Source organism: Gorilla gorilla, chromosome 10 (assembly GCF_029281585.2).
Source record: "Gorilla gorilla gorilla isolate KB3781 chromosome 10, NHGRI_mGorGor1-v2.1_pri, whole genome shotgun sequence".
Taxonomy (NCBI): Eukaryota; Metazoa; Chordata; class Mammalia; order Primates; family Hominidae; genus Gorilla; species Gorilla gorilla.
This window is the reverse complement of record NC_073234.2, coordinates 91,962,710-91,980,513: the sequence shown is the minus strand read 5'-3', so window position 1 is coordinate 91,980,513 and position 17,804 is coordinate 91,962,710. Positions and strand designations below refer to the sequence as shown.

Here is a 17,804-nt window from a genome sequence, read left to right as displayed (position 1 = left end):
TGACCTACACGGGGCTGGGGGGGAGGGTGGGGGGATTCTGGTGATAATTTTGTCTATTTCAATTGACAATAAATGTAGTTATTACCAAGACTCCAAATTTTGGGAAAGTTTGATATTCACACTGCATTTCCAAGTACCTTTGGAATACCTAACATTACACTGATATTTTAGAGCTATTATTCTTTCTAATAATGATTGAATATTGGTATTATTTAAGCAACACTTCACTTTTTTTGGTTCTTTTCTCTTGTGGGTGCCTGGTTGGAAAACAACAAGGAGCAAAATGGTACAAAAGTGGAAGTTGTAAAGAATTGTCCTGCTAGAGAGTTATAGCTTAGAAATTTGTATGATGCCTAAGGCATAGTCAGACTTCAGTAAATTACACTTCCTTGTTATCATTACATGTATATATTTTACAGATTCAAACTTTAACAAGCACAGGTAAGCAACTGATAATCCTAGGTGCGTTCTCTTGAATCAGAATTGTCCTGGCTCCTAAGGATTAAGTACTAGAGGAACTTGGGGCTGGAAGGAGGAAGGTTTTGGTTGCTTGGGCATTTCCTCTCTTCCTAGTTTTACTTCTCATTGCTTCCGAGTCACTATTACACTTCTCGGCTGGCCTGCTTTGTATTTGCCTATATCTATCTCTTGGATTTAATTGCATTACAAAAAAGGTTAAAGTTTAACCCAGACATATGGCACTTAACTGAAATTCTCAATATCAATAATTAAAGAACTTTAATTTTTTAAAGAGAAAATGTCTTGGAGACCATTCTTTTACCTCCCCTTAGAGACTTGTCATAAATAACCAGAGTTAATGCATTTGCACATTATTTCATGCTTGTGAAGTGCTGTGAGCCTCAAGAAGAAATCTCTTTAAGTATGCAGTATATATCCCATTTTATTCCAAAGCACGTAATATTTTAAATCAAAGAAATTAATTTTTAAGAAAGAACTTTCAGTTTTCAAACTATTCACAATTTACATTTTAACAATGTACATTTAAATATTCTGAAGATGAAAGCATGGCTGCTTCAATATTAAGGGCCTCTTTCCATCTCCAAAAATACTTAAAGTAATTTTCATTTATGTGGTTCAAAGTTTATATGCCCCTAAAGCCTATAATAAATAAGAAAAAAACCCCTGAAGTTTATATGCCAATATAGGCGGGAGAATTAATTTAATTCAATACAAGGGAGGAGAATTATTATGTAAAGGATGCTTACCAGCATAATCAGCTAATAACGTTATAGAGAGCTTTTACTTTATGTAAGCATTTTTTAGAGACTTTGATTTGACCAATAATACACACACACACACACACACACACACACACACACACACAGAATTTTCTTAATGTTAAACCATATTATAATAGGGTTCTTCTTAAAACATCTTGACATCTTCCTTACACAGGTCTTGTGACTATTATAGAACCAAATCACCATTATGAAACTAAGTGATGGGTTACATAAAGAAAATGGGGTCAAACCGAATCCAGCAGCACATCAAAAAGCTTATCCACCATGATCAAGTGGGCTTCATCCCCGGGATGCAAGGCTGGTTCAATATACGCAAATCAATAAATGTAATCCAGCATATAAACAGAGCCAAAGACAAAAACCACATGATTATCTCAATAGATGCAGAAAAAGCCTTTGACAAAATTCAACAACCCTTCATGCTAAAAACTCTCAATAAATTAGGTATTGATGGGACGTATTTCAAAATAATAAGAGCTATCTATGACAAACCCACAGCCAATATCATACTGAATGGGCAAAAATTGGAAGCATTCCCTTTGAAAACTGGCACAAGACAGGGATGCCCTCTCTCACCGCTCCTATTCAACATAGTGTTGGAAGTTCTGGCCAGGGCAATCAGGCAGGAGAAGGAAATAAAGGGTATTCAATTAGGAAAAGAGGAAGTCAAATTGTCCCTGTTTGCAGACGACATGATTGTTTATCTAGAAAACCCCATTGTCTCAGCCCAAAATCTCCTTAAGCTGATAAGCAACTTCAGCAAAGTCTCAGGATACAAAATCAATGTACAAAAATCACAAGCATTCTTATACACCAACAACAGACAAACAGAGAGCCAAATCATGAGTGAACTCCCATTCACAATTGCTTCAAAGAGAATAAAATACCTAGGAATCCAACTTACAAGGGATGTGAAGGACCTCTTCAAGGAGAACTACAAACCACTGCTCAAGGAAATAAAAGAGGATACAAACAAATGGAAGAACATTCCATGCTCATGGGTAGGAAGAATCAACATCGTGAAAATGGCCATACTGCCCAAGGTAATTTACAGATTCAATGCCATCCCCATCAAGCTACCAATGACTTTCTTCACAGAATTGGAAAAAACTACTTTAAAGTTCATATGGAACCAAAAAAGAGCCCGCATTGCCAAGTCAATCCTAAGCCAAAAGAACAAAGCTGGAGGCATCACACTACCGGACTTCAAACTATACTACAAGGCTACAGTAACAAAAACAGCATGGTACTGGTACCAAAACAGAGATATAGATCAATGGAACAGAACAGAGCCCTCAGAAATAACACCGCATATCTACAACTATCTGATCTTTGACAAACCTGAGAAAAACAAGCAATGGGGAAAGGATTCCCTATTTAATAAATGGTGCTGGGAAAACTGGCTAGCCATATGTAGAAAGCTGAAACTGGATCCCTTCCTTACACCTTATACAAAAATCAATTCAAGATGGATTAAAGATTTAAACCTTAGACCTAAAACCATAAAAACCCTAGAAGAAAACCTAGGCATTACCATTCAGGACATAGGCGTGGGCAAGGACTTCATGTCCAAAACACCAAAAGCAATGGCAACAAAAGCCAAAATTGACAAATGGGATCTAATTAAACTAAAGAGCTTCTGCACAGCAAAAGAAACTACCATCAGAGTGAACAGGCAACCTACAACATGGGAGAAAATTTTCGCAACCTACTCATCTGACAAAGGGCTAATATCCAGAATCTACAATGAACTCAAACAAATTTACAAGAAAAAAACAAACAACCCCATCAAAAAGTGGGCGAAGGACATGAACAGACACTTCTCAAAAGAAGACATTTATGCAGCCAAAAAACACATGAAAAAATGCTCATCATCACTGGCCATCAGAGAAATGCAAATCAAAACCACTATGAGATATCATCTCACACCAGTTAGAATGGCAATCATTAAAAAGTCAGGAAACAACAGGTGCTGGAGAGGATGTGGAGAAATAGGAACACTTTTACACTGTTGGTGGGACTGTAAACTAGTTCAACCATTGTGGAAGTCAGTGTGGCGATTCCTCAGGGATCTAGAACTAGAAATACCATTTGACCCAGCCATCCCATTACTGGGTATATACCCAAAGGACTATAAATCATGCTGCTATAAAGACACATGCACACGTATGTTTATTGCGGCATTATTCACAATAGCAAAGACTTGGAACCAACCCAAATGTCCAACAATGATAGACTGGATTAAGAAAATGTGGCACATATACACCATGGAATACTATGCAGCCATAAAAAATGATGAGTTCATGTCCTTTGTAGGGACATGGATGAAATTGGAAACCATCATTCTCAGTAAACTATCGCAAGAACAAACAACCAAACACCGCATATTCTCACTCATAGGTGGGAATTGAACAATGAGATCACATGGACACAGGAAGGGGAATATCACACTCTGGGGACTGTTGTGGGGTGGGGGGAGGGGGGAGGGATAGCATTGGGAGATATACCACCAGCATGGCACATGTATACATATGTAACTAACCTGCACAATGTGCACATGTACCCTAAAACTTAAAGTATAATAAAAAAAAAAAAAAGAAAATGGGGTCTCTTCTGATAGGTGTCAAGGAAGCACAGAAATGTTAGAACTGTTTGAGACCTTGGAGCTCATCTATCCCAATAATGTCATTGACATTGAAACTTAGGCTCACAATACTTCATTATAAACAGTTTTTAAATTGCCTTTTATTAGTCCAAGTGATAGCAATACCTCTATAGCTTTAGGTAGAAGCTAATTATTCATTACATTGTAATTCTCTGTTTACCATGTCCTAGCTCTGTCCTGCTACCTAGACTCCTACAGGATGTAAACAAAAAATATTTCTCTAGGATGTATTACTTTGTTCTCTCCCTAAAAAATTCAGTTTGTTAGCATCTACATTTTTAAACTGTTGAAATGGACCCAAATATGTAATAAATACTATAGTAGCTCAGACTCATGGAAATATTTTTCTAAAATCAGTTTTCATTAAAGTAGTTTCTACTTCCATTACTGGATCTGGTCTCTCCTAAAATGTAAGAAACCAGTTACTACTAATGATAAACCATCTGCTCATTATAAATATGAGGTTTAACAAGTAATACATGCTATATTTATTTAAGTGTCTAACTCTTAACTGTTAATTATGAACAGATTATTAGATGCCTACTCTATTTTCTGCACTTTACAATAAAATAACTCTTTGAGTAAATTGAAGTTTGATTGTGTAACAAATTTATATTAGAATACAATTTAAAGTGTTTTTTCTATAGCCTTTTTTGACTGGAGAAGCAAAGGGTAATGTTAATTTGTAAATTTCATTCTTGTATTATTTATGTTTCTGTAAGATATGATGCCCTATCCCAGAGATGCTGGAAAACTTTCTTTGCTTCTACCTGTGGGTTTGGTTTTTGTGAGTTTTTAAAAGAGTATGCATACAATAAAATATTCCTTCTTTGTTAAAATAAGGGAAACGAAGTCTCAGAGAAATCAATTTGAATTGTAACACTCATATTGCCTGTAGTAAAAGCTGATCTAATAATAATAATGCAAGAGATTGTTAAAAGGATAGTCTTTTAATTGGAAAAAGCAAATAATCAATTAGTGACTTGCAAGAATTACGCATAGCATTCACCTAGACCCACATTATATACTGCCAAAATACAGAAGCCTACAAAACTGAAATGTTGGGTAGCTCAGAAAGAGAATAGGAAAAATAATATTCACCACACTGGTTTACTTTGAGAATACTTGAAATCAAATATTTACCTGAAATTTATTAGAAATCTCTTATAAGAAGCATGTATGTTAGATGTTATGAATGATTTAAAGCATTAAGAAAATGAAGGAGGAGTGAGGGAAGGAAGAAAAAGACAAATCCTGTTCTCCAAGGATTACTTCTGGCAGGAAAGAAGATATTGCTATTGCTACATTTTGTTTAACTCTCCATAAGCATTCGTGTATTATTTCAGTCCCTGCCATTAAATGAAAAGTTCTTTGAAAGCAGAGAGTATATCTTCTTCAATGATTAATCTCCCAGAGTAGCTTCTGTTAATAGCATTTGTCCAATAAGTGCTTCTTGAATTGAAATGAATTCTGTCAATATCATGGTGCATCCAAACACCAATAGTAAAATGCATCCTATCTTTTATATACCATTTCAGGCTCATTGATGATGCACACCCAATAAATCTTTTGCATAAACAATATTTTTAAGCAATACTTGCACAAATGGGTTTTATAAGACTTGAGGGGAAAGTACATGATGAAACATTCACCTTTTTTTTTCTAGTTCTAGATTGTTATTTATTTATTTTATTTTATTTTTTATTTTATTATTATTATACTTTAAGTTTTAGGGTACATGTGCACAATGTGCAGGTTAGTTACATATGTATACATGTGCCATGCTGGTGTGCTGCACCCATTAACTTGTCATTTAGCATTAGGTATATCTCCTAAGAAACATTCATCTTTTTAAAAAACTCTGTTAAATATTTTAGATTAAATACCAGTATTTTTCCTGAAATGAATAAAGATCCATTTAGAGATACACTTATTGGCACTCTTGCTAAAACCATTTAATCGTGTTTCTGTAGGTAAGCTGACACTTTGATTCTGCATGCCTTTGTTAAATAACACCAGGTTGAGAGGGGAAATGATCTAACAGAAAGGCAAAAAAGAGTATTATAAATCAGATGAAGTCCCCAGAGACAGATGATCAATTGACAGGCATTTGGTCTCTCTAAAGGAGGAAGAGGTGGCCTTTGGCTGTCACAGGGGAGGAAGTCATATGAATAAGGCAGAAGGAATGCCATGAGCAAAGGCATAGAGGTGAAAGGGTGACTGTATGCTTCCCCTTGTTCTAAAGACTCGTGCGCCATTTTAGATACCGGTTCTGATAAGTGGTTTCTGCTTTGTTTCTGTACTGGAGTGCTTCTCTGTATCTTGCTAATTCCCCAAGTCACTTTAGGAGGAAGGTCTTTCTTGGCTCTTGTGAACCCCAACCCCAACCCCATATAGCTAAAAACCCTCTCACTACAGCCCAGAGCATGCTCACTAGTTACCCAAATATCCTCAAAAGCTTTCCAGCTCTTTGCCTAGTTTTCTAGACATCTGGATAAACTTGGGTAAATTAACTTTTTCTAAACTTTGGGTAGCTCAGAAAGAGACTAGGTGAAATAATATTCACCACACTGCTTTACTTTGAGGATAAAACCATTAATGTCTATAAATTGCCTAGCATAATGCCTAACACCCGGGATTTCTGTTCTGCTTCTGAGCTCTGTCCACTAAATGGGACTCTGCTAATTTCTATTACTATCGCATTCACCACTACCGGCCCCCGCCCCCACCATGCACACCCAGGCACATGGACTACTTTCTTGAAATACCACCTACTTTTGTTAGCCTTCCCTCCACCATCATGCATTGCTGCAGAACGGTATTGCTGCCCGCATGGGCAGCTGGCTCTGGTCCTGTGATGCCGGCTCCATCTCCCCAGCAGGAGGATCTCATTCCTGGGCTGGCCCTTCCCAGGCTGCAGCTTCCTGAAAAATATTGTCCTGAAATAGGATACCAGGGACCTTTTTTCTGAAAAAGAGAAAGCTGTTTTCAAATATTTGAAGGCCTGACTTATACATAAGAAATTAGACTAGAGTTTCTAAAAGTTTTTTATGCCATGGACCCCTTTGGTGATCCAGAGAAGCTTATGGACCCTTTCCATATTCCATAGAAACATTATTCTAATAATGTTTTTAAATGTAGAAACTATAATGCACAGGATTACAAAGAAACCAATTATGTTGAAAGACAGTCCTTGAAATTTTTTTTTAAACAAGCTTGTGCTATAGCAACATGTATGTTTTTTATTAATGCAAATAATAAGGTGTAGCAGCAGGCCTAAAAACTTCAGTAATTGCAGTTACCCTGAATAAATGAGATTTTAAGATTTTTAGGACAACAGGAATATGATACAGAAATATCTGTGATTCCCGTAATTGACAAAGTCATAGAGACTATTAATGCTACTGTGGTTTGTTGCCTCCACTCAATAATTGAAGGAAATCTAAATTTAGAGATGAGTGAAAATGAGGATGTTGTATATTTTCCCAATCTAAATTCATAGACCCTTGAAATGTATCCATAGATATTCTTGGCCTATGCCTCCCCATCACCCGCCCTGCGTAAGGACTGTAAGGACCCTGCATAAGACTCCTTCTGTGCCTTTGAAAGGAGTAGAGCTCATCTCAGTGGGTCCATGTTATAAGAGGGCAGACTTCAGTTCACCACAATGAAGAACTTCCTAACAATTAAAAATCCTCAAAAATAATAGGCCACTTAGTAAAGTAAGTTTTTCATTACTAAAGTATTCAAAAGAAGTAAATATGATTGAATTAGGATTATTGCATCAGGAAGGAAATTGGGGCTCCATTTATATACATTATAATGTGAACAAAGCTTTCTAGAGATGGACAAAGCTGCAGTCCTGCTAACATTCACCAGGCATGGAGCAAGGTGCTTTACATTCCTTGACTCATTCAACTCTAACAGTCAGCATAGGAGGTAGGCATATTCTTCTGAATGTCAGCTCAGGATTATTATTATTTTTTAACTTGAAAAAGAAAAACATCTAAGAGGTAAAATTCAAGTGAAGGTGTTTCAGGCCCCAAAGTTTAGATATTTTCATCTGTAAAATGGAGTTAATAATATTTACTTATAAGTACTTATAAGGCAAGTACTTATAAGTAAGTATTTATAAAGTGGTTTTTAGAACTTCAAAGGATAATATATGTCAAGTATATATGTAAAATTATGAAGGATAGTGATATTCTAAGCATTTTACATGAATTAACTAATTTCATCCTCACAACGTTTGAGTTAAGTAATAGTATTACTTAACTATTACTTAACACAATAATCTTTGTGTATGCAAGATTTCTGTCCCCACCAGGTATGGTGGCTTGCACCTGTAATCTGTAATCCCAGCTACTTGGGAGGCTGAGGCAGGAGGATCCTTTGAGGCCAGAAGTTCAAGACCAGCCTGGGCAACATAGTGAGACTCCATCTCTTAAAAAAAGTTAAAAATAAAAGTAAAAGATTTCTCTCCCTAACAAGACAGTGACTGCTCAAAGGTAATAATGGAACTGCCTTTATTACTAGCACTAAATGAAACTGCCTTTATTACTAAAACAAATTGCTAATACCAGGTCTGGGCACAGCATAACATAGTTGTTACCAGCATGAGCTCTGGAGTCAGACCATCTGGGTTCAAATCCAGTTTGCAGTTGTGTAGCCTTGGGCAAGCTATTCAACCTCTTAGTGTCTCTGTTTTCCCATCTGTTAAATGAGGATGAGTAAAATAATAAAATAAAAGAACAAGACTTGGCAGTATCTATCCCTGTCAGTTTGACTCAGAGCTAACTTGTTCTGCTTCTGCTGTCTTTTAAAAAAATTCATATTATTATGTTTAATCTCTAAAGACTTTTCTTTCATGGTTGGTCGCTGACAATGTACTCCAAGGAAGCAACCAGAACCACCCACTCTCGGGGAAGCATTTTCAACTGCTGCTTTGAGTATTGCTAAAGTTTCTCTGTCCTACAGTATACTCTAAGATAGCAATTCACAAGCTGAGATTTATGACTTGCTAAATTCAAAGATACAAACAAAATATTTATTTTTGACATTTCTCTTGAGAAGTCAGCTGAATCACTCACATCTTTCTCTTGGTATTTAAAAGGGGTAGTTTTCAGTAATCATATTGTTAAGGGATCCTTGGGGTGTTGCTTCACCAGCCAGAAACCTCTATGGCTGGTGGCACCTTTGCCTGAGTTTTGCTCTGGCCCACTGGACTCATTCTGCCCACTTGGCCTAGCAGGCTGCACTAGGCTCATGCTACTGGTCTGGATCCCATGCATGCCAAGGCCAAGCCAGGCATGGAGCAGCAAAGGGTGTGTGAGCGAGTGTGGGGTCTGACCACTGCACACGACCAGTCATGCTGGCTGCGTTGGGGCGAGCAGCTCCAGGTGCTAGCATGCGTGCAGGCTCCCTGCCAGGCTGCAGCTAGAACAGGTGTACCATAAGCAGCTTCCACAGCTCACATTGGGGAACGTGGTGGTGCCTAAAAGCTTGGAGACACCAGGAACTGCAGAGCCCTAAAGAGCATGTCACAGCCCTGGTTTGGGGATTTCCTAGGTCTGGGCTCCCTGAAGGGTTGCAGCTCTTCTCTCCTCTCTTCTGGTTGCCCTCAATGTGGTGAGTAAGGGGTGTGTTTCAGCCCTGTTTGTGTTACAGCTCTTTTAGCCCCACCATTCAGGAGGTCCCAAGTTCTTGTCCTGTGTCCAGGAAGAATGAGGTACACAGACAAGTGGAGGGTGGGCAAGATGAAGAGGAGCTTTATTGAGCAATAGAGCAGCTCGGAGGAGACCCAAAGTGGGCAGCCCCTCTCCGTAGCCAGGGTGTCCCGATGAGTGTTCAGCTCTTAGCAGAGAGGGTAGCTCCTCTCTGCAGGCAGGGCATCTTGACAAGTGTTCAGCTCTCAGCAGAGGGGGTAGCTTCTCTCTGCAGCTGGTGGTCCTGTCATCCCTCTAGTCTGGCTCAGTCCAGAACTTTTATGGGCCTCAGAGAAGAGGAAGTGCACACTGATTGGTCCACGGGCAACCATGGGCAGGCCCGGAAAAGGCATCACAAGTTTCCACTCTGGTCCATGGGACCAGCAGCTCGTCCCCCAGGCACAGGCCCTCCCCAGCTTGAAGGTGGGGCTTCACCAGGGACCCGCCCCCTTCTGCCCAGGAGCCTGTCTGCCTCTTGCCGCCATTCATGATGCCCAGGCTGTTTGTGCAAAGGGGCACCTGCAGGCCAGCGCAGAGCTGCCCTCAGCACCCCCCCCCCCCGCCTCTCTCCTGTGATCACTGGCCCCCAAAGTCCAGAGGGGCCCAAGGCGGCAGGGGGCTGGCATGTCAGCACTGCCCTGAGCATGTGCACACCCGGCCAGATTGCAACAGTGCCCAGGCTCAGCCTCAACTTTGCTCCATGACCGGATTGGGTGCTGAGAGCAGAGAGAAGCCAAGCAGTGGGAGCAGGCACTTCCAAGCCTGCAGGGGATTGGGGGACCTTCCCGGAGCCCTGAGAGTGCAGAGATGCCTGGGTCCACAGCCAGGGCTTGAGCAGCTGCAGCTGCACCTGGGAGGGCAGGACTCCTGCCTGCTCCTGGCTCCCAAGAGCACAGGGGTGCCTGGGTTGCAGCTGCAGCTTGGGCAGCTGCAGTTGTGCCTGGGAAACTCCCACCCTGCCAGTAGACTAAATCACTGGGGGTGGGAGGAAATTTGGACCTCAGTAGCCAGGTTCAAATTGTTCACTGTTTCTGAAAAGTGGAATTCACCTGTGAGCAATATTCTCCTTAGAAACTCTCCTTTTAGAACTCTCCTTTTAGGAAAATCCATTTATTTATTTATAAAACAGCCAGAAATTATTCAGGTAAATTTTGTAAGTCAAGTGCTTACTCCCTTTTACTTAAGCTGCCTGTGGCTGTTTTGCTAAAGCATTGTTTCATCAATAAACTCTGGGCTTTACTTAATAACTCTGTCGGTGGTGCAGAAGTCCAGAAATTTTATAGGACTTGGTAGGAATTATTATAGTAAAAAGCATTTTATAGAAATTTCCTCTCTTATTTAAAAGTAATATAGACCATGAATACTGGATTCTGTTAGAAGAAAAAGGGGAAATCTTAGGTTGGTTGGTTTTATGTTCACTGTATCATTTTTACTTCTCTTACAAATCTTTAGATAAACAGAATTAAGAAGAAAACCTTTTCTGTAAGCCAGAGAAATATTTTAGTATTTGTTATGCTGTATTTTATTTCCTCCTTTATTTATTTATTCATTTATTTATTTATTTATTTAGAGATGGAGTCTCGCTCTGTTGCCCAGGCTGGAGTGCAGAGGCACTATCTCAGATCACTGCAACCTCTGACTCCCAGGTTCAAGCAATTCTCCTGCCTCAGCCTCCCAATTAGCTGGGATTACAGGTGCCCACCACCACACCCAGCTTATTTTTTTTGTATTTTTAGTAGAGATGGGGTTTCACCATGTTGGCCAGGCTGGTCTCTAACTCCTGGCCTCAAGTGATTTGCCTGCCTCAGCCTCCAAAAGTGCTGGGATTACAGGCATGAGCCACCGTGCCCAGCTATTAATTATATTTTAGACAGGCTCTCACTCTGTCACCCAGGCTGGAGTGCAGTGGCATAATCATAGCTTACTGCAGCCTTGAACTCCTGGGCTCAAATGATCCTTCTGCTTCAGCCTCCTGAGTAGCTGGGATTACAAGTGTGAAACATTGTGCCAAGAACCTCATGTATTTTTCATCCAGTAATACAGCTTCTAAAAATCCATTCTAAGAAACCAGTTGTAGATAGAATCAAAGATTTACATACCAAGTGCATTTATCACAACTCTATAAGAAGAGCAGAATCCCTAGCAACTTATGTCTCTGAGGTGTCTCACTGCTCTACTATAAATTTCAATGTTGACAACCACCTTGAATGGTAATTTGGAGAGCATTTTAGGCAGGGAGTCAAAAACACTGGCTCAAGCACTTGTTCTAACCCTTTATCTCCTGTCTGACTCTAGAAAATTACTTTTTTTGAGTCTGTTATTTAACATTTTATTTGCAACATAAAATACAATTTAAGATCATGGACTTTAGAGGCAGACTGCCAAGCCTCAGCTTCACTATGTACTAGCTAATGGAACTTGGGTAAATTACTAAACCTCTGTGCCTCAATTTTCCCAACTATAAGATGGCGATAGTAATACTTCCTACCGTAAAAAGTTGTTTTGAGGATTAAACGAATTATCATCTGTAAAGCTGGCTTATTAGGGGTTGTCATTCAGCAATCACTATCTTGCTTTAAGTGCTAAATGAGCCTGCATAATGGGAATAATAAACCCTTTTTCACCAAACTGATGGAAGGACGACATGGGAGCATATATGTGAGAGTACTACAGAAACTACAACATACAGGCTGGGCGCGGTGGCTCACGCCTGTAGTCCCAGCATTTTGGGAGGCCGAGGCGGGTGGATCACGAGGTCAGGAGATCAAGACCATCCTGGCTAACATGGTGAAACCCTGTCTCTACCAAAAATACAAAAAATTAGCCGGGCATGGTGGCAGGCGCCTGTAGTCCCAGCTACTCGGGAGGCTGAGGCAGTAGAATGGCATGAACCCGGGAGGCGGAGCTGGCAGTGAGCGGAGATTGTGCCACTGCACTCCAGCCTGGGCGACAGAGCAGAGCGAGACTCCGTCTCAAAAAAAAAAAGAAAAAAGAAAAAAAGAAACTACAACATACTATGCAAATGTCATGCCGTTATTAGAGAGGTAGTTGGAAGTATATGTCAATCATCTTACAATTCTATGGTAAAAATATTCTACCTCCTAGAAACATATGTATGAGTAGTAATTGATTTAGCAGACCAGAGAATTGAAATTTAAGTCTGCATTGGGGGAGAAAAGGTCAGAGTAAAGGAGGGCTGCATGGAAAGGACTAATAAGAAGCAAACTGTAGAATCACAGAAGAGCTCAGGTAGGGATACAATTGGGCCTAAAACAGAAGGATTGGTTAAAAATCTTGAAAAGGAGTAGGGAGATGACCCACTTCCCCATCTCTTCATCCCTCTCTACGTGGCTACCCGTTCCCTCCCCTGACAGAAAAGTGGAAATTTGTTCTCTCAAATGGTTGTATCAGAAAGGCTGTGATCTCAGGAACACTATTTTTAAAGGAATATTTAGAGAATAGTCTAAAGGCCTTCAACATTAAAAAATAAGATGGTAGAAATGAAAAATCAAAAGGAAGCTTGAATATACGGTCAAGTGTATTTCCCAGAAAGAACAAAAAGATAAACAGATGCCAGATGCAGTGGCTCATGCCTGTCATCCCAGCACTTTGGGAGGCCAAGAGGGCAGATCACTTGTGGCCAGAAGTTCAAGACCAGCCTGGGCAACATAGCGAAATAAGCCAGGCATGGTGGTGCATGCCTATAGTCCCAGCTACTCAGGAGGCTGAGGCAGGAGGATTCCTTCAGCCCAGAGGTTTGAGGCTGCAGTGAACTATGATTGCACCATTACACTTCAGCCTGGGCAACAGAGTGAGACCCTGTCTTAAAAACAACAACAAAAAAAAAACCAAAACACACAACACACACACACACACGAACAAGACAAGAAAACAAAACACGCACACACACAAACAAGACAAACAGATGCAATATGTAAGGAAGAGCATTAGAGATGTACAAACCAATTTCCCAGAATTTAAGGACCTGAGTTTTCTGATGAAAACATCTCAGTTACAGTCCTGTCAAAAAACTAAACCAAAGAACAACATCATGAAATTTCAAAAGACAAAAGATTTTAAAAGACATATCTATGAAAACTCCTTGAAAGGAAAAATTAGTCTGGGCACAGTGGCTCACGCCTGTAATCCCAACACTTTGGGAGGCTGAGGCAGGCAGATTGCTTGAGCCCAGGGGTTTGAGACCAGCCTGGGCAACACAGGGAGACCCCATCTCTACAAATAATACAAAATTAACTAGGAATGGTGGCACATGCCTGTAGTCTCAGCTACTTGGGAGGCTGAGGTGGAAAGATTGCTTGAGCCCAGGAGGTCAAGGCTGCAGTGAGCTGAGATCTTGACACTGCACTCTAGCCTGGGGGACAGAGTGAGACCCTGTCAAAAAAAAAAAAAAAAAAAAAAAGAAGGAAAGTGAGAAAGAAAGAAAGACAGAGAGAAAGAAAGAAAAGGAAAGAAAGAAAGGGAAAGAAAGAAGAGAGAGAGGGAGGGAAAAGAAAAGGAAAGAAGGAAAGAAAGAGAAAAGCAAAGCAAGGTCACAAAGTATCAGGAATCAAAATGGGATCAAAATTCCTAGTAGCAACCACTGGAAACTAGATGATAATTGATTAAAACTTCCAAATTCTAAAAGAAGATGATTTCTAAGTAAAATTCTCTGTCTGCTTAAACTCTACATAAAGTAAAAAGCTAAAGATTTTTTCAGACAAGCAAGGACTCAAATAATTTACCTTCCATATCTGCTTCTCAGAAAGCTCCTGGGAGTTATTGGGCTCCACTAAAATAAGAGAGTAAAGTGAGAAAGAGGAAAATGGAGGTCCAGCACCAGAGGAGGCCAGGGGACATCCCATGATGGTGGCAAAGGTCAGAATCTGGGTAGCAGGTCGGACAGCAACCAGGCCAGGCTGGAGCAGGAGGCAGGAGCAACAACGCCAAGAAAAAATGGGACTGATAGATGGTCAGATGTGTTTGGCCATGTCAGAGGGGTTTTATAGACAAAAGTTGATGCAGGAAGTTTAAGGTAGTATATATGTGGATCAGATATTTACTTATGGTCATAATCATGCAATTATTTAATACTAATTTAATTCAATACTGGTTGTATAACTATATTTGAGGCATGCAGATTGGAAAAGCACGCATGTATGTAAGTGGAGAGTGTGGGGAGAGAAACAGACTTAAATCCTCATCTTTCTTTTTTTTTGAGATGAAGTTTTGTTCTTGTTGCCCAGGCTGGAGCTCAGTGGCATGATCTCGGCTCACTGCAACCTCCGCCTCCCGGGTTCAAGCAATTGTCTTGCCTCAGCCTCCTTAGTAGCTGGGATTACAGGCACATGCCACCATGCCCGGCTAATTTTTGTATATTTAGTAGAGATGGGGTTTCACCATGTTGACCAGGCTGGTCTTGAACTTCTGACCTCTGGTGACCCACCCACCTCGGCCTCCCAAAGTGCTGGGATTACAGGTATGAGCCACCATGCCCCACTTAAATCCTCATCTTTCATCATAGGAGATTGTTCAGAATCAATTGAGAGATGGCCATAAGAGTCAGATGGATAAACATCAAAATATCAGCTTCAAGGTTTGGGTGTGGGAAGGTTTTGGGGGAAGTGATTCTAGGAAGTGGAGTGAGGGTATGGGAAAGAGAGACTGGAAAAGGAGAAAAGCCATTAAGAATGTGTCAGTGAGCTCAGTCCCACTGGAGACCTTCTGAGAAACAGGGTGGAACACGCCTTTGCATTGTCCCACCAGAGGACAGGGAGGCTGGTCGACTTGTTGAAGATGGCGTAGACAAACGCCTCTGCATTTCTCATTCTGCTTATACAACTAAGAGCTCCTGTCGGGCCAAAGAAAGCCCTGCTGTGGTGAAGTAAAGAGATGCTAGAGCTCAAGGTGGGAGGCTGTCAGCAGGGTGGAAGCTGTCACACCACAGCAGGTGAGCTTACAGTTACACGTAGGTGGGGGCCTGGGAGGGGAGCATTAATAGCTTCTGTCAAACGAATGCTGGGTTGGAGCACAGAGTGTGATCTTCCTAATATTTCAACTATGAGTTAAGCAGGCTTAGCCCCTTCATCACTAACCTATTGCACAGAACAGACACTGCCTCAATATGCTCACCAAATGGGAGAGCCAAATTGAAGGCACCTTGCCTCAGGCAGGTTCATCCAAGAGAAAGAAGAGGCTGAGGCAGGCCTGCTCACTAGCCAAGTAAGTCCCTTCTTCCTGGAGGAGGGAGTGAGAAATGGAGAGAGAGGCCCAAAGAGTTATTTTTGCTAACATTGCCCCAAGTAGAAACATAAGACCAGGGAAATGAAGGGCTCCCATAGAAACCAGCATGTCAAAGCAGATACTGAAATTTTAAAAACAACAATACAAAACAGAAAACAGCAGTATTCACGTGTTATTTCAGATTACCAAGGTATATACCACCAAAATAGCTAAGATATTTCCAAAGTGGTTGCTATGGTCTGAATATTTGTGTCCCTCCAAAATTCATATGTTGAAATCTAATCTCCAATGTGTTGATATTAAGAGGTGGGATCTTTGGGAGGTGGTTAGGTCACGAAGGCAGAGCCCTAGTGAATGTAATTAGTGCCCTTATAAAAGTGGTGTGAGGGAGCTTGTTTCCCTCTTTGCGCTTCCACTAAGTGAGAGCGGAGCTAGAAGGTGCCATCTATGAGGAAATGGACCCTCACCAGATGCTGAGTCTGCCAGCACCCTGAGCTTGGACTCTCCAGCCTCCAGAACTGTGCAATACATTTCTGTTGGTTATAAATTATCCAGTCGAAGGTATTTTGTTAGAGCAGTTTGAATAGACTAAAACAGCAGTTATCTATGGAAGAATGGGAATTAGAATGGGAGGAAGAGTAAAGGGGACTGCTATTTTTCACTATAAACTTAATCACAGTATTTGACTATTTTAATCTGCATAAATGTATTATTTTCATTAAAATGAATTTATTTATTTATTGAGACAAGGTCTCGCTCTGTTGCCCAGGCTGGAGTGTGGTGGTGCGATCATGGCCCACTGCATCCTCAACCTCTTGGGCTCATTGGATTCCCCCACCTCAGTTTCCAGAGTAGCTGAGACTACAGGCATACATCACCATGCCCTGCTAATTTCTATATATTTTTTGTAGAGACGGAGTTTTGCCATGTTGCCCAGACAGTTCTTGAACTCCTGGGCTCGAGGAATATGCCCACCTCAGCCGTCCAAAGTATTGAGACTACAGGTGTGAGCCACTGCACCTGGCCTATTTTCATAAAAATTTGAATATTAAATTAGAAACAATTCTATAACAGACCCACTACATTAAGTGGGAAAAAATGTTTTAAAAATCAGCATGGCAAAATAATCCTAATTAACAAAAATTCTACATGAACAGTTGTTACATTTATAATCAAGAAAATAAAATACACACTAAAAATACATTTAAAAAATAGAGCAGAGATGAGTTGTATTCAGTTATTTCTACATATTAAGCAACTATTAGCTATTTGAAATTATGTCAGTAATTAATTATAGGAAGCAACAGTGAAAATAAATTTGAGAACACGTGTACTTATACCATGCTGATCCAAACATCTCTGCTTGATTGAAATGTCTAGGGCACATTGGGATATAAATAATGCTAGCAAGCCACTACTTTGTATGGTTAAAACAAGAGGATCAGAATATGATTTCATGAATCACATGGGTTATTGACATACAAACAGATTTTTTTTTACAATGCTTAAAGAGGGGGAGAATAATGACAACAAATCTCACAGGAATGCACTCCATAAATGAAGTATATTAGTCACATAGTGAATGAGTTCTGATTTTCTTTAGAATCCAATTATTAGAATTTAGTTACTTAGGGGCTGGGTGCAGTGGCTTATGCCTGTAACCCCAGTATTTTGGGAGGCCAAGGCGGGTGGATCACCTGAGGTCAGGAGTTCCAGACCAGCCTGACCAATATGGTGAAACCCCACCTCTACTAAAAATACGAAAAAATCAGCTGGGCTTGGTGGCTTGTGCCTGTAGTCCCAGCTGCTCGGGAGGCTGAAACAGGAAAATTGCTTGAACCCAGGAAGTGGAGGTTGCAGTGAGCCGAGATCATGCCACTGCACTCCAGCCTGGGCGACAGAGCAGGACTCCGTCTCAAAAAAAAAAAAAGA

At 40.5% G+C, this 17,804-nt stretch overlaps 1 protein-coding gene across 3 annotated transcripts in view; it reads right to left on the bottom strand.

Moving 5' to 3' along the window:
• Positions 1-17,804, bottom strand: part of LOC109029067 (large ribosomal subunit protein eL21-like) — a 124,941-nt gene that overhangs the window by 29,394 nt on the left and 77,743 nt on the right. For 2 of the 3 annotated variants that reach the window (XR_008670630.2, XM_055359203.2), the window contains exon 4: positions 6,703-6,894. The exons of the other annotated variant lie outside the window; for it this stretch is intronic. The gene's annotated coding sequence lies outside the window, so the exon portion shown is untranslated. The remainder of the gene's footprint in view (positions 1-6,702; positions 6,895-17,804) is intronic. 3 annotated transcript variants of the gene reach the window in all.